The sequence below is a fragment of the Acipenser ruthenus genome, chromosome 14 (assembly GCF_902713425.1).
Source record: "Acipenser ruthenus chromosome 14, fAciRut3.2 maternal haplotype, whole genome shotgun sequence".
Taxonomy (NCBI): domain Eukaryota; kingdom Metazoa; phylum Chordata; class Actinopteri; order Acipenseriformes; family Acipenseridae; genus Acipenser; species Acipenser ruthenus.
The window spans coordinates 3,073,660-3,101,550 of NC_081202.1; the positions used below are offsets into that span (position 1 = coordinate 3,073,660).

The following is a 27,891-nucleotide window of genomic DNA, read 5'->3' on the forward strand; positions in this document are numbered from 1 at the left end:
GCAATTCAAATACAGCAGTAGTTAACAGTGTTCATGTTTCGCTGTACCAATAGGGACAGCCTATATCTAACTCAGTATTTTCTTAAAAGGTATAGTGGAGCACAGTCAGAATTGCATGTTTAAACAGAGGAAAACGGTTGCAGAAGATCACTGTACAGCCGTGCAAATCAAAACACACACTGGCGTTATCTACTGTACACCAGTATGCCATAGATGGGCTTGGTTGCTGGGCATGCGCGTTCGCGCTGGCACGCTAGTCTTGCTGCTACACACCAGTAGTAAGGCTCAAGGAACAGCGTGCAGGTAAGTTCAGTGTGTCACTCCAAAACTATCCTATGTGCTATTTGTTACAGCAAGTGGCATAGCAAAAACATGTGAATATTATTAACACAGAGCCGCCGGTCTTTAATCTGTAACTATCGGAATATACGAGATTGAAATTATACAGCCAGTAGAAATTCATTTTTAGTCATAATTCTATTGTACCGCATCCACGCGCATTGTTTGACGTTTAAAACGTTCGTTTAAGAATGTATGCATTAAGTAATAATAATAATAATAATAATAATAATAATAATAATAATAATAATAATAATAATAATCTGAGGAGAGTTTAAAATAAAGAGATGCAACTTGTTCCGTGCTGTTTGTCAGCAGTTTCTCTCGGTAACAAGTACTGTAGCTCTTTACCTGCTGGACTGGATATGCGAGTTGCTAGAGTTTGTATTTCAGTGCGTACCCGGTTGTAAGAGTATATTTAATATGGGTTTTGTGTATCTGAAAAAAGGCCACAACTGAAATATTTTGTAATTGTTCGGGAGCAATGAGACGCGTGATGTGCATTGTATGGTACTGTATTTAATTATGTACACTTGTCATATTCTGTTCGACGCAGACGTATGTTATAATATTGTTTCATGTTTTTCACAACGTTATACTTGATTTAAGGTTGTGGACATATAGATCAATATAATGTTCACATTAATATAGTTTGGAATATGGTAAAGATGTTTTTGGTAGCATCTTAACAACACTATTGAATCAATATTCTGGTCTTGAGCAAGGTCCCCATTGGAATAATATTTTTGCGAATATTAGAACATAAGAAAGTTTATAAACCAGAGGAGGCCATTCAGCCCATCTTGTTCGTTTGGTTGTTAGTAGCTTATTGATCCCAGAATCTCATCAAGCAGCTTCTTGAAGGATCCCAGGGTGTCAGCTTCAACAACATTACTGGGGCGTTGGTTCCAGACCCTCACTATTCTCTGTGTGAAAAAAGTGCCTCTTATTTTCTGTTTTGAATGCCCCTTTATCTAATCTCCCCCGGGTTGACATTGTCTATACCTTTTAGGATTCTGAATGCTTGAATCAGATCGCCGCATAGTCTTCTTTGTTCAAGACTGAATAGATTCAATTCTCATTCTCATTCTTTCTCTCTCTCTCTCTCTCTCTCTCTCTCTCTCTCTCTCTCTCTCTCTCTCACTCTCTCTCTCATTTATACAGTTGAGTTTTTACTGGAGCATTCTAGGTAAGTACCTTGCTCCAGGGTACAGCAACAGTATCCCCCACCTGGGATTGAACCCACAACCCTCCGGTCCAGAGCCATAACCACTCTATATACATAACATGTACAATAAAAAATCTGCTTTCCTCTTCTGTGAATGATAAGATCCGGCATCTTTTTGTTTACACATGAACCCGTTAACCAGTAAAGAAACAGTTCTCAGATGTGTTGTCATTTTGTTTGTGGACGTTTTATTAGCTTGGCATTTTCAAATAAACAAAGTCCATTCAGTTTGAAAAGCGAGCGCAAATTACATCTTCAAAACACGGTCTCAGTCCAGCGTGCACGTGTGGCGTTTAAAATTACATCTTCAAACCACGGTCTCAGTCCAGCGTGCACGTGTGGCGTTTAAAATTACATCTTCAAACCACGGTCTCAGTCCAGCGTGCACGTGTGGCGTTTAAAATTACATCTTCAAACCACGGTCTCAGTCCAGCGTGCACGTGTGGCATTTAAAATTACATCTTCAAAACACGGTCTCAGTCCAGCGTGCACGTGTGGCATTTAAAATTACATCTTCAAACCACGGTCTCAGTCCAGCGTGCACGTGTGGCATTTAAAATTACATCTTCAAACCACGGTCTCAGTCCAGCGTGCACGTGTGGCATTTAAAATTACATCTTCAAACCACGGTCTCAGTCCAGCGTGCACGTGTGGCATTTAAAATTACATCTTCAAACCACGGTCTCAGTCCAGCGTGCACGTGTGGCATTTAAAATTACATCTTCAAAACACGGTCTCAGTCCAGCGTGCACGTGTGGCGTTTAAAATTACATCTTCAAAACACGGTCTCAGTCCAGCGTGCATGTGTGGCATTTAAAATTACATCTTCAAACCACGGTCTCAGTCCAGCGTGCACGTGTGGCGTTTAAAATTACATCTTCAAACCACAGTCTCAGTCCAGCGTGCACGTGTGGCATTTAAAATTACATCTTCAAACCACGGTCTCAGTCCAGCGTGCACGTGTGGCATTTAAAATTACATCTTCAAACCACGGTCTCAGTCCAGCGTGCACGTGTGGCATTTAAAATTACATCTTCAAACCACGGTCTCAGTCCAGCGTGCACGTGTGGCGTTTAAAATTACATCTTCAAACCACGGTCTCAGTCCAGCGTGCACGTGTGGCGTTTAAAATTACATCTTCAAACCACGGTCTCAGTCCAGCGTGCACGTGTGGCGTTTAAAATTACATCTTCAAACCACGGTCTCAGTCCAGCGTGCACGTGTGGCGTTTAAAATTACATCTTCAAACCACGGTCTCAGTCCAGCGTGCACGTTTGGCGTTTAAAATTACATCTTCAAACCACGGTCTCAGTCCAGCGTGCACGTGTGGTGTTTAAAATTACATCTTCAAACCACGGTCTCAGTCCAGCGTGCACGTGTGGCGTTTAAAATTACATCTTCAAACCACGGTCTCAGTCCAGCGTGCACGTGTGGCGTTTAAAATTACATCTTCAAACCACGGTCTCAGTCCAGCGTGCACGTGTGGCGTTTAAAGGAAGCAGAAGCCCAGAGTTCCTAATGGAGGCCAGCTGCTCTACGGAGATGACAAACGGTGATGTCAAAAAATAGCTTTCCCCTTTGAAGCGGTACCTAGGCTGCAGGCGGTATAATAAAATTGCACTAAAGAGACCCTTGAGCCCAGTGAACAACAGCTCATAGGAAAGTGGCAGCGGCAGTTAATGAGGTCTAGCGGTGCATAGCAGGGGTTCTGTGCATTGTCGGGTTTGGAACATGGCTGTGAAGCACCTTTATCATTCCTCCCTGGGAACGCATACCCTTGGTCACAGTATAGTGAAGGTGGTTGTATGTCTGTCCATACCTACACGTGTCGCTCTGAAAAATGTTTAACATACATTTTGAGAAATATCCAATTGTGATTAAACTTGCTGAGGCCGTTCTTTAGCACAAGTTATTGGATGTATCACAATCTGGGGATGTGGGGAGCTGATTGCCTGTGCTAATGGCAATTTGGAGTAAAAAGATCTCCTATGGGGTGATTGCAGAGCATAATGATCTCTCTAGGAGGCGGTGTGGTCCAGTGGTTAAAGAAAAGGACTTGTAAACAGGAGGTCCCTGGTTAAATCCCAGCTCAGCCACTGACCCTGAGCAAGTCACTGAACCTCCTTGTGCTCCGTCTTTAGGGTTCGACGTAGTTGTAAGTGACTCTGCAGCTGATGCATAGTTCACACACCCGAGTCTCTGTAAGTCGCCTTGGATAAAGGCGTCTGCTAAATAAACAAATAATATTAATAAATCGTTGATGTGGCACACCAGTAACGTTACCAAACCAGTAAAGCAACAACCTCAGAGGACTCCAGACTTCCTATCTTAACCTATTAATCTTCAAAGTAGTTTCACACTGGTTTGCACTGATTTATTCTCCTTAAGAGAAATATTCATATACAGAAACATACATATTATATATGTAAAAAAATATTCAACAAAAGACTGGTAATCTTGTTTTAATTTTGGTGGTAATTTCATCTTTTGTTCACTAGATGGCACTACATCCCACATTTTCGATGATTTCACTTTTTTGGGAAATTATTATTAATTTTTTAGGAGACACCCTTATCCAGGGTGACTTACAATTGTTACAAGATATCACATTATTTTTACATACAAATACATTATTTTTTTACACATTATTATTTTATTTTTTTTACATACAATTACCCATTTATACAGTTGGGTTTTTACTGGAGCAATCTAGGTAAAGTACCTTGCTCAAGGGTACAGCAGCAGTGTCCCCCACCTGGGATTGAACCCACAACCCTCCGGTCAACAGTCCGGAGCCCTAACCACTACTCCACACTGCTGCCCCAGTAAAGCACCCCAAGGAAAAGCCGGTATTTAAGACTTGAGAAGCACACATGGTGGCCGTCATCTTCAGCCTCCCTTTCTGTATTGAAATGCAAGTTGCACAGCAGAATTAAATAATTCTCCTCATTGTGGTGCTCGTTCATCATTGAATTACGGTAACAGCAGTTCTGTCCAAATCTTCAATAAATAAGATACTAGGAGCGGACACCACATAGAATTTCCTTAGCTGCTTCTTGAGGTTGTTTCGTCTATGTTGTTTATGTGGCTGCATTATATTCTTGTTCAGTGTATGCCTAATGCCGGAATAGTTTTAATAGCCTCAATATTAAAAAAAAAAAAAAAAAAAACATTGAAGCACAAAAAAAATACACAATTCAATAAGGAATCTAGTTGGAAGGATTTCACTATATATTTAAACAAACAAAATCCAAATGTTATATTTCCAGGATAGTCATTGTCCCTTGTTCCACAATTATGGGTATTTCTAATTTTGACATTCACATTTCATATTTGATTTTCTTGCATATACTTTAATGATAGAAATGATACATCTTATTTAGTTATTTATTTATTCACGTATTTATTTATTTATTTAACCAGGAGATATACTGTAACCGAGGCCTTGTTTGTAAGGGGGTCCTGGAAAATGATAAAGAGACAATTACAATGTAATACTGCCGCTCTCTAACCCAATATAAATCCCCTCTGGTATTTTACAGCAATACATCTAGTCATTAATTCAGCTACTTATTAACTTTGCAAGACACAATACAGTCAGAAAACAGGACAAAAAAATCGGATTTATAAACAGACCCGCTATCCTACCCATTATTTACCTAAAAGTGGTTTCAGAGCAGGGTTGAGGTTGTTCCTGTGTGGTTTCAGAGCAGGGTTGAGGTTGTTCCTGTGTGCTGTGGTTTCAGAGCAGGATTGAGGTTGTTCCTGTGTGGTTTCAGAGCAGGGTTGAGGTTGTTCCTGTGTGCTGTGGTTTCAGAGCAGAGTTGAGGTTGTTCCTGTGTGGTTTCAGAGCAGGGTTGAGGTTGTTCCTGTGTGCTGTGGTTTCAGAGCAGGGTTGAGGTTGTTCCTGTGTGGTTTCAGAGCAGGGTTGAGGTTGTTCCTGTGTGGTTTCAGAGCAGGGTTGAGGTTGTTCCTGTGTGGTTTCAGAGCAGGGTTGAGGTTGTTCCTGTGTGGTTTCAGAGCAGGGTTGAGGTTGTTCCTGTGTGGTTTCAGAGCAGGGTTGAGGTTGTTCCTGTGTGCTGTGGTTTCAGAGCAGAGTTGAGGTTGTTCCTGTGTGGTTTCAGAGCAGGGTTGAGGTTGTTCCTGTGTGCTGTGGTTTCAGAGCAGGGTTGAGGTTGTTCCTGTGTGGTTTCAGAGCAGAGTTGAGGTTGTTCCTGTGTGGTTTCAGAGCAGGGTTGAGGTTGTTCCTGTATGCTGTGGTTTCAGAGCAGGGTTGAGGTTGTTCCTGTGTGGTTTCAGAGCAGGGTTGAGGTTGTTCCTGTATGCTGTGGTTTCAGAGCAGGGTTGAGGTTGTTCCTGTGTGGTTTCAGAGCAGAGTTGAGGTTGTTCCTGTGTGGTTTCAGAGCAGGGTTGAGGTTGTTCCTGTATGCTGTGGTTTCAGAGCAGGGTTGAGGTTGTTCCTGTGTGGTTTCAGAGCAGGGTTGAGGTTGTTCCTGTGTGCTGTGGTTTCAGAGCAGGGTTGAGGTTGTTCCTGTGTGCTGTGGTTTCAGAGCAGGGTTGAGGTTGTTCCTGTGTGGTTTCAGAGCAGGGTTGAGGTTGTTCCTGTGTGCTGTGGTTTCAGAGCAGGGTTGAGGTTGTTCCTGTGTGGTTTCAGAGCAGGGTTGAGGTTGTTCCTGTGTGCTGTGGTTTCAGAGCAGAGTTGAGGTTGTTCCTGTGTGGTTTCAGAGCAGGGTTGAGGTTGTTCCTGTGTGCTGTGGTTTCAGAGCAGGGTTGAGGTTGTTCCTGTGTGGTTTCAGAGCAGAGTTGAGGTTGTTCCTGTGTGGTTTCAGAGCAGGGTTGAGGTTGTTCCTGTATGCTGTGGTTTCAGAGCAGGGTTGAGGTTGTTCCTGTGTGGTTTCAGAGCAGGGTTGAGGTTGTTCCTGTATGCTGTGGTTTCAGAGCAGGGTTGAGGTTGTTCCTGTGTGGTTTCAGAGCAGAGTTGAGGTTGTTCCTGTGTGGTTTCAGAGCAGGGTTGAGGTTGTTCCTGTATGCTGTGGTTTCAGAGCAGGGTTGAGGTTGTTCCTGTGTGGTTTCAGAGCAGAGTTGAGGTTGTTCCTGTGTGGTTTCAGAGCAGGGTTGAGGTTGTTCCTGTGTGCTGTGGTTTCAGAGCAGGGTTGAGGTTGTTCCTGTGTGCTGTGGTTTCAGAGCAGAGTTGAGGTTGTTCCTGTGTGGTTTCAGAGCAGGGTTGAGGTTGTTCCTGTGTGCTGTGGTTTCAGAGCAGAGTTGAGGTTGTTCCTGTGTGGTTTCAGAGCAGGGTTGAGGTTGTTCCTGTGTGGTTTCAGAGCAGGGTTGAGGTTGTTCCTGTGTGGTTTCAGAGCAGGGTTGAGGTTGTTCCTGTGTGGTTTCAGAGCAGGGTTGAGGTTGTTCCTGTGTGGTTTCAGAGCAGGATTGAGGTTGTTCCTGTGTGCTGTGGTTTCAGAGCAGGGTTGAGGTTGTTCCTGTGTGCTGTGGTTTCAGAGCAGGGTTGAGGTTGTTCCTGTGTGGTTTCAGAGCAGAGTTGAGGTTGTTCCTGTGTGGTTTCAGAGCAGGGTTGAGGTTGTTCCTGTGTGGTTTCAGAGCAGGGTTGAGGTTGTTCCTGTATGCTGTGGTTTCAGAGCAGGGTTGAGGTTGTTCCTGTGTGGTTTCAGAGCAGAGTTGAGGTTGTTCCTGTGTGGTTTCAGAGCAGGGTTGAGGTTGTTCCTGTATGCTGTGGTTTCAGAGCAGGGTTGAGGTTGTTCCAGTGTGGTTTCAGAGCAGAGTTGAGGTTGTTCCTGTGTGGTTTCAGAGCAGGGTTGAGGTTGTTCCTGTGTGCTGTGGTTTCAGAGCAGGGTTGAGGTTGTTCCTGTGTGCTGTGGTTTCAGAGCAGAGTTGAGGTTGTTCCTGTGTGGTTTCAGAGCAGGGTTGAGGTTGTTCCTGTGTGCTGTGGTTTCAGAGCAGAGTTGAGGTTGTTCCTGTGTGGTTTCAGAGCAGGGTTGAGGTTGTTCCTGTGTGGTTTCAGAGCAGGGTTGAGGTTGTTCCTGTGTGGTTTCAGAGCAGGGTTGAGGTTGTTCCTGTGTGGTTTCAGAGCAGGGTTGAGGTTGTTCCTGTGTGGTTTCAGAGCAGGATTGAGGTTGTTCCTGTGTGCTGTGGTTTCAGAGCAGGGTTGAGGTTGTTCCTGTGTGCTGTGGTTTCAGAGCAGGGTTGAGGTTGTTCCTGTGTGGTTTCAGAGCAGAGTTGAGGTTGTTCCTGTGTGGTTTCAGAGCAGGGTTGAGGTTGTTCCTGTGTGGTTTCAGAGCAGGGTTGAGGTTGTTCCTGTGTGGTTTCAGAGCAGGGTTGAGGTTGTGCCTGTGTTGTTTCAGAGCAGGGTTGAGGTTGTTCCTGTGTGGTTTCAGAGCAGGGTTGAGGTTGTTCCTGTGTGGTTTTAGAGCAGGGTTGAAGTTGTTCCTGTGTGTTGTGGTTTCAGAGCAGGCTTGAGGTTGTTCCTGTGTGCTGTGGTTTCAGAGCAGGGTTGAGGTTGTTCCTGTATGGTTTCAGAGCAGGGTTGAGGCTGTTCCTGTGTGGTTTCAGAGCAGGGTTGAGGTTGGCACAGCACAGAGGAGCTGTGGTTTAGGGGTCTCAGCTCTGCACACACAACTCTGCAATCAGCGGTGTTCCACCATTGAAAGTACTGGGATCTTTTTATAAGAACAGACGTCTTCCACCGCATAATTAAACATTCTGCACATTTGCGTGGTCGATTGAAACTGAAGTGATGTTTACCTAATGGACAATGCACACCGTGGTTAGTAATTACACTGAGCTGCATGACACGCTTGCTAGAAATGTAAGTCATGCAAATTCTGGAATGTTGTATCCTTTACTTGTTTTGGGATTTTAAAGGATAAAAGAAAAAAAATCGAGGACATTTTGAGAAAATCTGAGAAAGGGGGGGTCTTCATTTTCATAAGACCCTTTCTGACCCTTAAATATCTTTCCCTTTTTTTATTAGCTAATCTTTTAGCTCATCTGGTTTGAATTTGGCATGTAGTATGAGTCATTTTACTTTGATATAAGCACCATAATACAACAACATGTCAAAAAAAGAAGTTCAATCTGGCATAAATGTACTGGGGGTTTTGGGGGGAGTTTTTTTTTTTTTTTTTGTTCCAAGAGTAAAAAAATTGTGAAGAAATGTGAGTTACCATTTGTTAAAGAGTGGTACAATGTGAAATGGTCCCTCTGTGTATTAAATGAGTTCATGGGAAATGCAGCTCAGGTATGAGTGCTGGAAGTTGCTCAGCTCTCCTATCTGCTCCCAGACTTAATAACAGGGACTGGAAGAGGGATGAGCGTGCCTGGAGGAAGCAGGAAAGCTGCTGCATTTCCTTACATCTGACATCCTGTGAAGAGAGCATGGGACTCATCTGTCTCTGCAGTGTAAACACTGACTCTCTCACACACTTGCATGCCCGTGTTACAGAGGACTGGTTTTGCATGCAAAGCCAATAAGTGCAGTTGTCCTCATTTGAAGACAGGTTACATCTTCTGTAGCATTTCTAACTGGCATCAACCTGTTACGTTATTATGATAACTTGCTTTAATTTTGTTAACCGCAAAAGTTAAGTCCTAATGTATCAGATTACATAAAAACAGATTGTGTTCTGATTTTTTCAAAGAAAAAAAATATTTGGTACTTAATGGGTTGAGATAGGGGCAAATATGAGTTTTATAAATGAAGCATTAGACAAAAAAATCAATAAAAACTTTAATACTTTTCAAATAATATATTAAATGAACTGGCAGAACGTTTAGAGTCTTTAACCTGGAAACACAGAGCTATATCTTTCAGAGTGGGGGTGGATCCATAAAATAATACAAGGAGAAATTGTTCAAGGAACAGAAATGATGAGTTGAGAGCCCACACAGTTACTGGACTGGCATTCGACCAGAGTAGTCTGATGGGGAGTGCTCCAGTCAATAGGTTGTTATTGGAAATTCCCACCCCATTCCTAACTGTCAGGCGGTTCAGCCGACCCATTCCGGAGGGGGATAAAACTCTCATTTTGAGCACAGTGTCTGCTCTTTATATTCCACTTACACTGTCCATCCAAATAATTTACTGTCTGGAGTCATTTCTGGGAAATCCCAAACATGTATTTCTACATTTATTTTTAATTCTGCCACCATGTGTTGCAACACAATGCAGCTCTGGACAAAAGTTTTGCATCACCAAGAATTTTAAGATTGCACATAATTTATTAACATCATGTAATCAAAGAAACTACAAAATGATATCGCAAAAATCTACGGGAAGCCATAATAGTTGTACAGTATTTAATGTTAGATTTTGAAATGTCACATTTTTCTATTTTTCCGTTAGGCATATAGAAAACTACAAAGCGGTATGCAATTCCATATGTTAACGTAACATTATTCAGCAGATTTCATTCGACTTTATGAACATTATTCAGCAGATTTCATTCGACTTTATGAAGCAAAATTTGTGAATTCTATAGGGTGATGCAAAACTTTTGGCCATCGCTATACACCAAAACTGGCAAGACAGATGGGATTCCTTCTCAAGCTTTGCTCCTTATTGAATAATGACAACCCTTTATTATTTATTTTATACAGTCGAAGTTACACCCAAATAATCCCTTGAAATACTGTTATTATTGTTATTATTAGTAATAGTGCAACACATTGTCGTCTCAGTAATGTACCTAACAGCTCAGTCAACTGAGCATGAAACTATTTTGAACTGTTTTAAATACCTTGTGATTCATGATTCATTCCCGCGATTCATTCACAAAAACAGAGAGGCATCAAACGTTTGAAAAAAAAATCCTGCAGCTGTTCAAACACCAGAAGTAAAAAAAAAAAAAAAAAAATGCTGTAAACACTCAGAGGAGCCAAAATGTGTATGAGTAATTTACACAAAGTACTCATTTCTCAAACAAAAACAACATTATAATCCCCCACTGACCTCTGTGTACTTCTAAAATATTATATGTTCCATTTAACAGCATAAACATGGACTTTGAGGAGGAGGGTGTAAGATAGAGACCGGCAGCAGATTTGAAAGATTCTTCTGAAATATTGCAAATAAATAAAACCCTCAGTGTTAACCCTTTCCACTTTATGAACATAACAGAGCTGCCTTCAAAAATAAAAGCTTCTCAAAGATGGTATGAAATGTCTTCAGTAATGTATTCTTGTTCTTCTTTGTTTCAGTCATCACATGATGTTATACAACTCTATGACGACTGGCAACTTTAAAGCCACCCTGTGGGCTCAATAGAGCTCTCAGAATCATGTCTAACCTCCAAGTACATCCGGTACACCAGAGTGTAACTGTTAACTTGTCCCCCTGCAACACTCCACCCCTGAGTGGATGTAAATGTGTGTTATTTCTAACTGATGTGTGTCTCGCATCCACTAGAGTGGTGCATAGAACTGCAGAGATTGTTGAGAATCTATTCACGCTTCACAGTTTCGTTTTGGTTTTTTTAATAGCTGTGTTGGGAATTGTGTTTTAGCAATTGAGAAAAACAGTTATACGATACTAGACAGAAGCCTCTAATTAACTTAAATACAGACTTGCGTGATTTCTAAAATAAACAGGGGTTACCAATGTGCAATGTAATTACTAGCCTGCCTTCCTGATTTCTGTGTTTTGGGGGGGTGCTAGATGATTCTTTGTGTCGTACTCCGATGCTGCCTGCAATGCAGAGAGCAGACAGGCTGTAGTAAAACACCAGTCCAGTTAAGAGAGGTGCCACATGACGGAGTCTCGATCAAAGTGTGCCATTGTGAATAGGACGTCCTCTCCCAATTAATCAATACTTTGGAGGTTAAAAGCCCAGTTGCAGAAGGAGGGTCATGGTCTCTAAAATTTTGCGATCAAAACGGACATTCTCTATTCTCTACTATTAAAGTGATACAGGACACGGTTCAATTTGTAATGGTTAACAACTTTCTAATCAATCCAATCTTCTGCATGTCCTTCATGCAGTCACTTAGCGCTGCTTTGATCAAAGCTCCAAGTCATTGAAGAGAGGCTTGTGCTGCTCAAGGAGCTCAGTGCTATGGGAGTGACGGATGCCAAATGATGACACTTCTACACAAACATGAAAGCTTAAACAATCTAATAAATAACACTCACTTAGTCTGGGTTTCTTGTACTGTCAGCTTTAAACAGCGATGGGAACTCCTCTGTCTTTGACTGAGCAGGGTCAGTCCAGAACACAAAACCCGGATCAGCTTTGAGGTGTCCATACATTTTTTAGTATGCTATTAAAGTTTGGATCAGTTCTGCAGCAATGCCAGTCTTCCAAAGGGTAACTTATTTATGAGTCTCCCCTTGTTTTGTATCCGAGAGGAAAAGGAGATGGCTGTGTTTTATTACAGGCTGGAATTAAAGGGTAGCGGTGACGATTCCATTCAAACTCGTAAAGGGTATTCGTTTTATTTTAATGTGTAATGTTTCATGGTTGACGATGGTGAGCTGACCTTTAAATACCTTCCATAGTGGAAACATCTTGCTCAGGGGTATTGAGTGACCAGGAACCCCGATACTCCCTTGGTACAATCCAGAGCCAAAGACGAGCTGCAGCGAATGAAACAGTCAATTTGAATCAAGGCAAGGAGACGCAGGAAAATACCTACTGCACTGCTGGAAAATAAACCAGTGATTAGGGGTATTCATTCACTGTTCAATTAAACCATGCTTTATTATTATTATTATTATTATTATTATTATTATTATTATTATTATTATTATTATTGTAACACTCTTTCTTTTTCAGTAGATTCTGCCATTTTTTATCACAAAACAAATACAAACGAAAGAGCTTTAATCTAGAAACACGCAAGAGCTGGCTCGCTGCGAGATGCTTCTCCAAGAGTGATTAATCGATTATTTAATGTTTAATTGAGGTCCTCAAAATAAAAGCCATGGTGATCAACAACCAGTTCATATATTTATTATATTTTTCCAGGGTTAACATTTTTCGTTTTTTTACCATGCCTGGCTGTACTATTCTTGTAGGTGTTTTACTATGCTTTGACCAGGGTATTCTGCACTAAACTATTATAAGGGTTATGAAATATGTTTTTCACATTTATAGACACATATTAATTATAATAACAGGCCACGGCAATATAATGTTATAGACTCTGTAACTAAGGTATACAAAAAAAAAGTATATTGCATATGGCTTGTACAAACAATAACTGCTAGGGTCCTTGCACAAAGATCAAGTGAAATAGGAGAGATGGATTGGCTTGAAAATGTATTTTTTTTTTGCATTTTGGGGTTCTTTAAAAAGGAGTGAAAGTTAACTGGACATGTCTGCTAGATTTTTTGACAAGGCACTGTTGAAAAGCGAACAACAGAAAACAGACTTATAAACCGCAGATGCACTTAGTGTGCAATCTGTACTTAATTAAAATGAGGTAATTTATTAGGCTTCCTGAGAGGAAGCAGGGGGAGGTGGAAGCAAACTGAAACCGAAATGAATCAGTGCATTTTTTAACCAAACTGGATGTGATTGAACACCACGGCGGGCACTTTACATGACAGTGCTCTGTTAAGCATTACAGCGATGGGCTTCCAAGCTGGTGACTGCAGCGTTAGTCACAAGGAAACCTTCCGGAGATCAGACAGAGAGCTGGGGAATGAGTATGAGTCAGCTGTGCAATTGTCACTGGGTAAATATTGTGAACTAGACTCACCGCCTCCTACACCCCAGCTAACACCCTTTACTACTCCTCCACTCAGCTCTGCAGCTCTCTCCCACCTCTGCACTGCTGCCAGTCACAGGACATTTTAATCACTCCTATTGTGTGTGTGTGTTCGATGTTGTGGGGGCCGCACCTTGCTCTTTTCTCTTGGTTTTTCTGAAGAAGATAACCGAGCACGATGATCCTTAATAAACGGACCTTAATGAAAATCTGATTCCTGTTTCAATGTGTATGAGGCACAGGGATGTTCATTTGTAGTTGAATCATTTTTTCAAGTGTTAAACATTCTGCAGCAGTGTGGAGTAGTGGTTAGGGCTCTGGACTCTTGACCGGAGGGTCATGGGTTCAATCCCAGGTGGGGACACTGCTGCTGTACCCTTGGGCAAGGTACTTTACCTAGATTGCTCCAGTAAAAAACCCAACTGTATAAATGGGTAATTGTATGTAAAAATAATGTGATATCTTGTAAGTCGCCCTGGATAAGGGCGTCTGCTGAGAAATAAATTATTATTATTCTAAATGTTTCCTATTCTAACTGGAATGTGTCCGTTGTGAGAGATATGCATGTGAAATGAAGAGGCAGCTGTCGTGTCTATAGGGTACAATGTGTCGTGTCTATAGGGTACAATGTGTTGTGTCTATAGGGTACAATGTGTCGTGTCTATAGGGTACAGTGTGTCGTGTCTATAGGGTACAATGTGTTGTGTCTATAGGGTACAGTGTGTCGTGTCTATAGGGTACAATGTGTCGTGTCTATAGGGTACAATGTGTCGTGTCTATAGGGTACAATGTGTCGTGTCTATAGGGTACAATGTGTCGTGTCTATAGGGTACAATGTGTTGTGTCTATAGGGTACAGTGTGTCGTGTCTATAGGGTACAATGTGTCGTGTCTATAGGGTACAATGTGTCGTGTCTATAGGGTACAATGTGTCGTGTCTATAGGGTACAATGTGTCGTGTCTATAGGGTACAATGTGTCGTGTCTATAGGGTACAATGTGTCGTGTCTATAGGGTACAATGTGTCGTGTCTATAGGGTACAATGTGTCGTGTCTATAGGGTACAATGTGTCGTGTCTATAGGGTACAATGTGTCGTGTCTATAGGGTACAATGTGTCGTGTCTATAGGGTACAATGTGTCGTGTCTATAGGGTACAATGTGTCGTGTCTATAGGGTACAATGTGTCGTGTCTATAGGGTACAGTGTGTTGTGTCTATAGGGTACAATGTGTCGTGTCTATAGGGTACAATGTGTCGTGTCTATAGGGTACAATGTGTTGTGTCTATAGGGTACAATGTGTCGTGTCTATAGGGTACAATGTGTACAGTGTAAGGATGATTATTCAGCCAGGTGCCTAGTGAGCTCGGGCAGATACCTGCAGGGCTGGCCTGTGTCCTCCAGAGGCCGGTAGCTTGCTGACATCCGCTCTCGAGTTCCTGGGTGTAGAAGAGGAAGCTGGCTTTGTCGTGGGATCGGAGGACGCCCACTGAAGCTGTGTGGGGAATTGCTGCGCTGAGGGGAAAAAAATAACTGGACATTCCAAATTGGGGTGAAAAAAAAAAGCATGGACATCCCTCGTTTCAGGCAAGGTTTCAGATGAAAGTGTGACTGGGATTGCCATAGCTCAAATGAGATCTTACACTCCGCCTTTCCACACTCGGAACTTACCAATGCGGAACACAGGTGGAACGGATGAGTGAAATGTGGAACGGAACACTTCCAGTCAGCTTTTGGAAGCACCTGTCACAGTTTGAAAGATGTCAGTCTGGGTGAGAAAGCTTGGTTTGCAAAAGTCTTATCAATTAAGACAATATAGACAGCTATGGCCAAAGGTTTCGCATCCCCCTATAGAATTAACATGAAATAGTGTATTACTATTATGGCTTCCGGTAGACTTCTGCAGTATAGTTTTGTAGTTTCTTTGATTACAAGATGTTAAATAAAATACCTCACTTATGTTCAAATAGTTGGGTTTTTTCTGGTTTAATTATGTCTCAATCCTAAAATTCTCGGTGATGCTAAACGCTTGACCATAGCTTTATGTACACTGTTAAAAAAAGGCAAAAGTTAAGGGAAAGAGTATTTTTGTCATACTAAAATATCATTTTAACCTGGTATTAAGAGTTAAAGAAAAAAACAAATAGCTGTAAAGTGTGTTTAGAATTAAGGCGCGGGAGTCTAATAAATGAAAATATGACTAGAAACACCCGATGAAGTAAAAACTACTAAAAGAAATCCACATACAGATGAGTGGTATTGTGTTACAGAGCTGTGTGCTGAGCCTGACAAGGAGCGTGATAGATATGCTGAAACCCGGGGCCTTACCCACAACTACAATGCTGCTGTATTCTGAGGCCGTACTTTGCACTACCAACCAGCACTTTACTCAACTCTAATAAGTTGCATGTGTTTCGCAGTGGATCTGTGTTTGGTTAATGCTAACCTTCAATTAGGAGCCCATGGATTGGGACGTTATTAGTGTGAACTGAATGCAATGTGTGTTACCCCAGAACAGATCAAGACAAATGTAGTGCGCTGTGACAGCTCTGAACCCCACAGAGACTTCATGCAGGATATGGCTTTCACTTGCACAACAATATTGGAATCCGCAAGCACTTGCCAGATGTTGCAGCACGATGCTAAGCTTCATTGTAAACCTACCAAGTAGGTGGTCACCTGTGACATTGTACAAACGCTTCAGCATGGATTCTTTCGTGCCTTATAATGTAGACACGTTTGTTTCAAATAAGGAATGAAGTTCTTTGAAGTGCAAGTCCTGTACAAGTGTTTTTTCGGACTTGCTATTCATTGTGCGTCTGCACACAGCACTATTGGAATATGTTTCCCAATGTAGACTCGTGCAGGTATAGTAGCTGTCATACAAGCAGAAATATAAACTACATGCAATTATAATAATAAACCATTCGAATCAGCCTGCTGTTGATGTTCATTATTTTTTGCGAACTGTTATGATTTAACTGTCCAGCAGGTGGTGTTGCTGTATATAGTATTGATTAGGTGGAGGTGAAGGAAGGTGGGTAGGCCATGTGGTTAAAGTAAAGAACTGTGAGCCAGGAGATGCCATATCCGAGCTCCCCTGAGAGGGGTTGATATCTTTAGCTTTCGTTATTGAGAATAACACATTATGGGGACATATGAAGGTGCATTGACATCCGTTCATAGACATGTATCTTGGGAATCCCTTTTCAGGAAACTTCATAGCATATGCTACTGTGTACAGGATTTGCAGCTGGGCTGGAGAGGCATGTTACTGACATGCTTGGTTTAAGACCCTTACCCTAACTGAGCGCTGTTCCATTGCAGATGCACAAGACCTGGTCCTGAATGCTTCAATAGGGACACAAAAGAGCATGTAGCAGCCTCCAGAGGAAGAGGAGAGTATATTTGTTTCTTATTAGAATACCTGTATTATTGTTAACACTAGCACAAATCAATAAGGTTGCAGTTCAAGTGTACAAGCTTGCTGGTTTGCAGTTTACAGCCGTGAAGGAGAAGCAGGTCACGGGAGATTACAGCAATCCTTCCCAGCCGTGACGCACCGGCAAATCCGAGGAGAGTCCGTCATGTCCAATCAGACAAGCCCTCTCATCCCAGCTCGGAGCCACGGAACAACTGTACAATATGTGTTAATTACCGTGGCAGCGGTTATAATCGTGGGAATCACAGGATTGCTGGTAATGCACCAAAAAAACTTGTTTTTTGTTTTTTAAATATGGTTCATGTTCTATGTTTTTTCTCATGCTTTTTTTTCATTTTTTTTTTTTTTTTACTTTTCAGGCAATATATTTCAGGAGAAAGAAAAGGTAAGAATTTGTATGTTTTTTTAATGGCGCTGTGGAGCATTCACCTCTAATTATGTGTTTTACGCAGTCTGTACCCCAAACAGGGACTGACCACCACCTGAATTCGAGAAACTAAACAAAACAAGTCAGTCTGACCTCTGAGATATGAAAATTCATGACAGCAGTAATACATTTGATAAAACAAGTTGGTTTGGGTTAAGGTCAAGCATCCATACTCCTTTTAGGATAAAAAGAAAACTACTGATTTTTCTCTGGAACCTTACTGGTTTCTATGGCACTGCAATGTTATTTTCCAGCACAACAGTCAGAACATGCACAGATAGCTATATTTCATTTCAGATATTTTTTTTGCAAATGACGCAGCTCGGTAAATCTCGTCTATACATAACATTTAATCGTGTCAAGCTTAGAGGCTGTTTTAAAGAAGACTTGTATCATATCATTCAGAGCTTTTTGTTTAAACCTAGACAAGCTTCACTCAAATATAGGCACAGACTCAGCTACTGTGTACGGCTGATAAAGCCACTTTATAGAACACAGCCCTGGGAGTTTATGGACGAAGAAGGCTTTTGTTGTGGCCACTTCCAAAAGATCCATGTGAGTTGCTAAGAGGATCGCCAGCCACAGTGGGCAGTACAGTCAAACAGGATGACAACTGGGGTAAGAGGAGTAACTGCAAACAGACTTGTGCACTGTTCCAAAAATGAATTACAACAGCCCAGCTAGACAGGAAGATTGGGAGGGTTATCTAAAGAGCAGGGAAATGTCTGCTAGAGATTTTGCTCTGACCTTGAGAGTTTGAAATGGGCTTGTTGTATCCCCAGACAGGGTTGCACAGAGCCTGTGAGGGCAGTCCTTGGAACAGGAGGAAGCGTTTACCTTTTTAAAATAACACACAAGTACAAGCTGCTTTTTACACTGCAAAGCGTTCTTCGCTTCGATGAAGGAATGCGTATTGTCACAGGATCAGACAGTAAAGAGGAATGTCAGCTGAAGGTGGCTAGTGTGTTTTCCCACCACTATGTGTTTTTTATGTATATCAGCTATATGTTAATCTCATGGTTAATAGTTAAAAAAAAAAATAAATACTTGAATTCACACGAAAACTTATTCAGGCAGATGCCGTACATTTCAATATCCTGAGTTTATTACAGTAAGGTTCGATTGTGTAAAAGCAAGTTTCGAGTTAATCTAAATTCTTGATTTCAATTCCTAAAAAAAATAGTAGAAGATTATGTTAATAATCTTCTACTAGCTCTGAGATCTCTCTACACCCGTCAGCTTCCAGACATCAGGAAAGAAACAAGCTCTGAGATCTCTCTACACCCGTCAGCTTCCAGACATCAGGAAAGAAACAAGCTCTGAGATCTCTCTACACCCGTCAGCTTCCAGACATCAGGAAAGAAACAAGCTCTGAGATCTCTCTACACCCGTCAGCTTCCAGACATCAGGAAAGAAACAAGCTCTGAGATCTCTCTACACCCGTCAGCTTCCAGACATCAGGAAAGAAACAAGCTCTGAGATCTCTCTACACCCGTCAGCTTCCAGACATCAGGAAAGAAACAAGCTCTGAGATCTCTCTACACCCGTCAGCTTCCAGACATCAGGAAAGAAACAAGCTCTGAGATCTCTCTACACCCGTCAGCTTCCAGACATCAGGAAAGAAAGAAGCTCTGAGATCTCTCTACACCCGTCAGCTTCCAGACATCAGGAAAGAAACAAGCTCTGAGATCTCTCTACACCCGTCAGCTTCCAGACATCAGGAAAGAAACAAGTTCTGAGATCTCTCTACACCCGTCAGCTTCCAGACATCAGGAAAGAAAGAAGCTCTGAGATCTCTCTACACCCGTCAATTTCCAGACATCAGGAAAGAAACAAGCTCTGAGATCTCTCTACACCCGTCAGCTTCCAGACATCAGGAAAGAAAGAAGCTCTGAGATCTCTCTACACCCGTCAATTTCCAGACATCAGGAAAGAAACAAGCTCTGAGATCTCTCTACACCCGTCAGCTTCCAGACATCAGGAAAGAAACAAGCTCTGAGATCTCTCTACACCCGTCAGCTTCCAGACATCAGAAAGGAAACAAGCTCTGATTGGGATCTCTCTACACCCGTCAGCTTCCAGACATCTGAGGAAAGAAACAAGCTGAGATCTCTCTACACCTGTCAGCTTCCAGACATCAGGAAAGAAACAAGCTCTGATTGGGATCTCTCTACACCCGTCAGAAAAAGATACGCACACGAGCATGAAATGTTTGCATATTGTAAACTATATCAGTTGACTTAAAAATGTCCACTGTCAAGCCAGCAGCCATTATCCAAAAAAATACCTTATTGACACTATAAAAGAGAAGTGCTATCTGAATTTTCTGAATGTCTCTAAGAAGACGACTATATGTGGAGTCGACACGCAGTCAGGATATCTGCCTGGAAGGATATGCACATCTCTTATTTCCTGATACAAAACAGGGATTCAGCTTCAATGTTTACTCAGTCATAGAGAAGGTGAATATTTGTGCACGCTACTTACACAACAGAAAGTGTCAAACAACCTGTCAAACTATTTTTTGTTTATTTTCAACTGTTGATGTATTTTTTTCCTTTCCCCAGTTCCTTCCCCCCTGTGAGGGCAGGTAAGCGGGCTGGAAAGATCCCCCCCCCCCCCTTTGAGAATTCTTGCATTGACATATAGACTAGTAGGAGGCTCACCAAGTGCAGGAAGACTGCACTGGAGTCAGATTGTTTTCTGTTCCAAAACGTTCTAGCGATTGTCATGCTGCATATTTCTGCAAGACGCCTGCCCGGAGGTAGCTTTCAAGTTGTGTGTGCTTCTGGGAATTCCCCCTGGAATCTTTACTACGGTATTATAGAGGCATGTTTTTTAAAGTTTTGCATTTAAAATGAGGCTTGTTCAAGTGATCTACCCTGTGCAGAGACGAGGGTAAGAGGGACAGAGAAAAGGCATGTTTTATTGTTCTTCCCTTACAGCAACCCAACAGAGTTGCCTTCCGTATGGATGAGGCTTACAGGAAGGATCTCATCAACGATCTGGACACACACTGCTTAGTTCATTACACAAAGGAGCAGTAGCGCCTGGTCTTTTCATAGAGGATGTGAAGCATCCTGTTATTAACAAAACCGATTCACCAAAAACGAAAATGCTACACGTCTTGCTTTCAATCCCAAGCTCACACAACTGAAGCTACAGGTTTATTGTTTGTAAATATCTCATCTTGAGACATTGGTTCTGTTTATTTGAATCCTGTGCCAGTGCCAGGTGCCTTGCTTCAATTCTACAAAAAAGATTGAAAAGTGTAAACTGAAGAATGCACTAGCTAAAAAGTCTTCTTGACACAGAGGTAAGGAGCCAGATTTCTTATGTTTCTCTGCATAGAAAGACCACCTTTAACGGGGGCTCACTATAATCTCCATACAGTGGCTCCCAAAGGTATTCACCCCCCTTGGACTTTTCCACATGTTATTGTGTAACAACATGGAATCAAAATGGATTTAATGAGGAGTTTTTGTAACTGATCAACACAAAAAAGTTCATAATGTCAAAGTGAAAAATGAAATCTACAAATTGTTCTAAATTAATTACAAATACAAAACAGAAAATAATTGCTTGCATAAGTATTCACCCCCTTGAGTCAATATTTGGTAGAGGCACCTTTGGCAGCAATTACAGCTGTGAGTCTTTTTGGGTAAGTCTCTACCAGCTTTGCACATCTGGACACTGCAATTTTTGCCCATTCTTCTTTGCAAAATTGCTCAAGCTCCGTCAAGTTGGATGGGGACCTTTGGTGAACAGCAATTTTCAACTCTTTCCACATATTCTCAATTGGCTTGAGGTCCGGGCTTTGACTGGGCCACTCCAGGACATTGACCTTTTTGTTTTTAAGCCACTCGTGTGGCTTTGGCTGTATGTTTGGGGTCATTGTCCTGCTGGAAGATGAATCTTCTCCCAAGTCCCAGGTCTCTTGCAGACTTCAGCAGGTTTTCCTCCACGATTTCTCTGTACTTTGCTGCATCCATTTTGCCCTCTATCTTCACAAGCTTTCCAGGCCCTGACGCAGAGAAGCATCCCCATAGCATGATGCTGCCACCACCATGCTTCACGGTAGGGATGGTGTTCTCAGGATGATGTGCGGTGTTAGGCTTGCGCCAAACATAGCGCTTAGCGTTGAGGCCAAAAAGCTCTATTTTGGTCTCATCAGACCATAGAATCTTCTTCCACTTGGTCTCAGAGTCTCCCACATGCCTTCTAGCAAACTCTAGCCAACAATGGCTTTTTTTTTGCCACTCTCCCATAAAGGCCAGTTTTGTGAAGCACCCAGGCTATTGTTGCTGTATGCACAGTGTCTCCCAGCTCAGCCGTGGAAGACTGTAACTCCTTTAGAGTTGCCATAGGCCTCTTGGTGGCCTCCCTGACTAGTGCCCTTCTCGCCCGGATACTCAGTTTTTGAGGACGGCCTGTTCTAGACAGATTCACAGTTGTGTCATATTCTCTCCATTTCTTAATAATGGACTTTACTGTGCTCCAGGGGATATTCAATGCCTTGGAAATGTTCTTATATCCTACCCCTGATTGGTGCTTTTGAAGAACCTTATTCCGGATTTGCTTTGAATGTTCCTTCGTCTTCATGATGTAGATTTTGTTAGGAAATGTATTAACCAACTGTGGAACCTCCCAGAGACAGGTGTATTTAACCTGAAATCATGTGAAACACCTTAATTGCACACAGGTGGACTCCATTCAACTAATTATGTGACTTCTAAAGACAATTGGTTGCACCAGAGCTTATTTAGGTGTGTCATAGCAAAGGGAGTGAATACTTATGCAATCCATTATTTTCTGTTTTATATTTGTAATTAATTTAGAACAATTTGTAGATTTTATTTTTCACTTTGACATTATGGACTTTTTTGTGTTGATCAGTGGCAAAAACTCCTAATTAAATCCATTTTGATTCCATGTTGTAACACAATAAAATGTGGAAAAGTCCAAGGGGGGGGGGGTGAATACTTTTGAGAGCCACTGTACATGCTCCACCCTGGGATGTTTTGGGCAGTTGTGCAGAATGATGTCCACTTGTACTAAGGACAGGGTTGAAAAAAAAAAAAAAAGCTGAAAGTATTCCACATGACAAGCGAATGGCTGTCAGATTGAAAAGGCTTTGATTGCTTTGATGTGGGCCAAGCTCAAGCCGCACACTCAAGAGGGGGTGAAAGGTCAGCTACATTGAGGTGGGTCACCTTTTCCACGCAGGGTGGCACGTTAATCTTGAATTCCAGCGAACGTTGTACAAAAAGCAGGAATGTGAATTCTGTCTGCCTTTCTTGCTCTGCTTTTATGGCTTGCTTACTTTTCTGTACATTTAATGCCATCAAGCCCGGAAGGCTTCCATTTTCCTGTCCCAGTGCTGTCCAGGGAGGATTCGTCCAGTGTACTCAAGTGCATTGCACCTTTATCAGACTCTCCTCCTGACTTAAAAAACTAAAACGGTGATTCAACCAAACAATATCACCAGGAGTGAAAAAAAGCCAATTGGAAGTGAATGTTTCTCACAGCCGAGCCGCACATAATTGATTTGTACCCAGCTGTTAAGATGAGGGACAGACAGGCTTTCTTGAAATCAACACATTAATGAATGGATTTATTGAATACCTGCCGATAAATACTTCTGAAAGATGAGTACGGGGATCAGCACCCACCTACTACTTAAGGGTAGGTTGAGGAGCAATGCTTCTTTATCAGTACTAGTTGATGATGTATTTGTTTATGACAGGTTAGATCAACTACGACACCAGCTGGTCCCTGTCTACACCTACGATCACAGCGAGGTTTATTGGGACGCAGAAGATAGCATGGATGAGGAGCAGGAGTTAAAGGTTAGAGCTTTTCCACCACAGTGTTGCTGATTGCAGGATCAGTGTTCTATGAAGTGAATGGCGTTCAAACTTGCTGTGTGAACCAAGATCTAAGAGACGGCCCTAGATCGTGAAAGACGATATGTCGTTGATATTATTGATTAAGTGTGGAGAATCATGGCTGAAAAATTTGCAGATATACCATGGTAACCCTTTTTTATCCTTCAAAAACTTCCAAAATGACCCACTGCAGAACTTTGACTGTGTAAGAAGTTGGGTCACTGATTGTTCAAACTGAACGATCCAGGGCAAGAGCAGGCTAAAAAAAAGTATTTTGGGAACATCCACTCATCTCGGTTAATCCTGGATTACTGCAGTTTTATTGCAGCTCCTATATAAGCATACAGTACATGCTAACAAAAAAATAATAATAATTCTGTGCCATCCAAGGTACGCGAAAGCTATGCAAACCAAACAGAACCGACGTCTGCCTGCCGCTTCTGAGCAAAAGATTACAATGATTGTGATTTGACTTCTTTGGAATTTATGTCTGTCTATAAGTTGCATGTTATTTGTATCTCGTAACTTGTTGTCTCTTGCCCTGGGAATCTCAATGAAAACAAGGCCTTGTTGTTGTGGTGGTGAGCATAATATTCAAGTTTTGATTACATGGAATTTGTTGAATAATACACAATTCTATGTTAAAAAAATCCACAAGCTTTTGAAGGCTTGTCTGATGGACACTCACAGCTTTTAAACTCTTCCAATCTGTCTATTGTCTCCTGTCTATTGTTCTTTATAATACGCTCATTTCCGATATTGTAACTCCTGCAGTATTACAGCACTATGGTCAGTGTGACAGAGATTCAACATTTGAGGTGCTCTGTGCTGCTGTGTAACTCAGCGTTTAAAATAAGAACAAATGCAGATATGAAAAACAAACCCAGACAGCAAGAAGGGTTGTATGAATGATTAAAAAAAATCTTTAAATTGACTAAACATTTTTAAATTTTCTTCAATTTTGTTGTTGTTACAGGAACTGCTCACTACTGATGCACACACATTTCATGGGCAGCTCTCGCTGAGAAACAGCCTCAGCACATAATGTTGGGACCTGCTACCAAATCTAGTGTGACGAAAACAACAACGAACAATGGAGATTATGAGGGGTGTGCAGGACCTGGGAATGGGAGGGGCCACATATTAAATGGGCGTGGTTATATGGAAATGGGCTGTTAAAGATGCCAGCAAACTGAAACAAATTATTTTTAAAAGGTAATGCTCTGTGAGTGGGACCCTGTACATCAAAAAGCAGCCAAAGAACAAAGTCAGTATAGGTGCCAGGTTATTTTGCAGCAATCGTACCAGTTAAACAAAGCTTACTGTGTACTGTATATTTTATATCAAGGTCATTTCATGGGTGTTCTGTTGAGGACTGAGCCTGCTGGCCAGTTGTACTGCTGCTACACAATAAACCAGGTTTCATTACGTATAGGTTGCCTTCTCTCTCAATGTATGATTCCTGAAGGATTTGTTTTCACTGGGGATTACGCAGGTGAACATGTCTGTTTTAGTTCTGAATACAGCTGTTTTATTGCATCACTGTGTTCCCCGTGGCTTGTTCTGTGCCAGCACCAAACTGCATAACTCTACATCGGCTGGATAAGTCAAGCTCCTCTATGCCAGCTCTGCACTAGAAACCCTAGACAGGCAACCCAACGTTTTTCTCAAGTCGCTGTTCATTCCTAATTACTGCTTACACGTTCTAGGGAGAAAAGTAATGTCAATATAAAAAAGGAGACGCCTTGCTACAGATAGTAATTGGTAGAGTATTGTGAAGATGCTGAGTTGAATGTTAATACTGTCGGGTTTCCAGTAAGCTGCTGAGGCGGTTCCACTTGGCAAGGATATGCAACACAGCGGAATATTCAACACAGCGAAAACATGAGTGCTGCTATAAACAAACACGACAGCACTGGAACACACTGTGCATCACCAACCAGAATATGCAACACAGCGGAAACATGAGTGCTGCTATAAACAAACACGACAGCACTGCAACACACTGTGCATCACCAACCAGAATATGCAACACAGCGGAAACATGAGTGCTGCTATAAACAAACACGACAGCACTGCAACACACTGTGCATCACCAACCAGAATATGCAACACAGCGGAAACATGAGTGCTGCTATAAACAAACACGACAGCACTGGAACACACTGTGCATCACCAACCAGAATATGCAACACAGCAGAAACATGAGTGCTGCTATAAACAAACACGACAGCACTGGAACACACTGTGCATCACCAACCAGAATATGCAACACAGCAGAAACATGAGTGCTGCTATAAACAAACACGACAGCACTGGAACACACTGTGCATCACCAACCAGAATATGCAACACAGCAGAAACATGAGTGCTGCTATAAACAAACACGACAGCACTGGAACACACTGTGCATCACCAACCAGAATATGCAACACAGCAGAAACATGACTGCTGCTATAAACAAACACGACAGCACTGGAACACACTGTGCATCACCAACCAGAATATGCAACACAGCAGAAACATGAGTGCTGCTATAAACAAACACGACAGCACTGCAACACACTGTGCATCACCAACCAGAATATGCAACACAGCAGAAACATGAGTGCTGCTATAAACAAACACGACAGCACTGGAACACACTGTGCATCACCAACCAGAATATGCAACACAGCAGAAACATGACTGCTGCTATAAACAAACACGACAGCACTGGAACACACTGTGCATCACCAACCAGAATATGCAACACAGCAGAAACATGACTGCTGCTATAAACAAACACGACAGCACTGGAACACACTGTGCATCACCAACCAGAATATGCAACACAGCAGAAACATGAGTGCTGCTATAAACAAACACGACAGCACTGGAACACACTGTGCATCACCAACCAGAATATGCAACACAGCAGAAACATGAGTGCTGCTATAAACAAACACGACAGCACTGGAACACACTGTGCATCACCAACCAGAATATGCAACACAGCAGAAACATGACTGCTGCTATAAACAAACACGACAGCACTGGAACACACTGTGCATCACCAACCAGAATATGCAACACAGCAGAAACATGAGTGCTGCTATAAACAAACACGACAGCACTGCAACACACTGTGCATCACCAACCAGAATATGCAACACAGCAGAAACATGAGTGCTGCTATAAACAAACACGACAGCACTGGAACACACTGTGCATCACCAACCAGAATATGCAACACAGCAGAAACATGACTGCTGCTATAAACAAACACGACAGCACTGGAACACACTGTGCATCACCAACCAGAATATGCAACACAGCAGAAACATGAGTGCTGCTATAAACAAACACGACAGCACTGGAACACACTGTGCATCACCAACCAGAATATGCAACACAGCAGAAACATGAGTGCTGCTATAAACAAACACGACAGCACTGGAACACACTGTGCATCACCAACCAGAATATGCAACACAGCAGAAACATGAGTGCTGCTATAAACAAACACGACAGCACTGGAACACACTGTGCATCACCAACCAGAATATGCAACACAGCAGAAACATGACTGCTGCTATAAACAAACACGACAGCACTGGAACACACTGTGCATCACCAACCAGAATATGCAACACAGTGGAAACATGAGTGCTGCTATAAACAAACACGACAGCACTGGAACACACTGTGCATCACCAACCAGAATATGCAACACAGCAGAAACATGAGTGCTGCTATAAACAAACACGACAGCACTGGAACACACTGTGCATCACCAACCAGAATATGCAACACAGCAGAAACATGAGTGCTGCTATAAACAAACACGACAGCACTGCAACACACTGTGCATCACCAACCAGAATATGCAACACAGCAGAAACATGAGTGCTGCTATAAACAAACACGACAGCACTGGAACACACTGTGCATCACCAACCAGAATATGCAACACAGCAGAAACATGACTGCTGCTATAAACAAACATGACAGCACTGGAACACACTGTGCATCACCAACCAGAATATGCAACACAGCAGAAACATGAGTGCTGCTATAAACAAACACGACAGCACTGCAACACACTGTGCATCACCAACCAGAATATGCAACACAGCAGAAACATGAGTGCTGCTATAAACAAACACGACAGCACTGGAACACACTGTGCATCACCAACCAGAATATGCAACACAGCAGAAACATGACTGCTGCTATAAACAAACACGACAGCACTGGAACACACTGTGCATCACCAACCAGAATATGCAACACAGCAGAAACATGAGTGCTGCTATAAACAAACACGACAGCACTGCAACACACTGTGCATCACCAACCAGAATATGCAACACAGCAGAAACATGAGTGCTGCTATAAACAAACACGACAGCACTGGAACACACTGTGCATCACCAACCAGAATATGCAACACAGCAGAAACATGACTGCTGCTATAAACAAACACGACAGCACTGGAACACACTGTGCATCACCAACCAGAATATGCAACACAGCAGAAACATGAGTGCTGCTATAAACAAACACGACAGCACTGGAACACACTGTGCATCACCAACCAGAATATGCAACACAGCAGAAACATGAGTGCTGCTATAAACAAACACGACAGCACTGGAACACACTGTGCATCACCAACCAGAATATGCAACACAGCAGAAACATGAGTGCTGCTATAAACAAACATGACAGCACTGCAACACACTGTGCATCACCAACCAGAATATGCAACACAGCAGAAACATGAGTGCTGCTATAAACAAACACGACAGCACTGGAACACACTGTGCATCACCAACCAGAATATGCAACACATCAGAAACATGAG

General features: G+C 42.2%; 1 long non-coding RNA gene across 1 annotated transcript; it reads left to right on the forward strand.

The window, feature by feature from the left end:
• The first annotated feature begins 191 nt into the window (after window positions 1-191).
• Window positions 192-27,746, forward strand: LOC117419531 (uncharacterized). The gene is made up of 5 exons (XR_009307219.1): window positions 192-303; window positions 16,613-16,983; window positions 17,087-17,112; window positions 22,901-23,003; window positions 24,019-27,746. It is a non-coding gene; the product is annotated as an uncharacterized LOC117419531 (long non-coding RNA).
• Window positions 27,747-27,891: the final 145 nt, after the last annotated feature.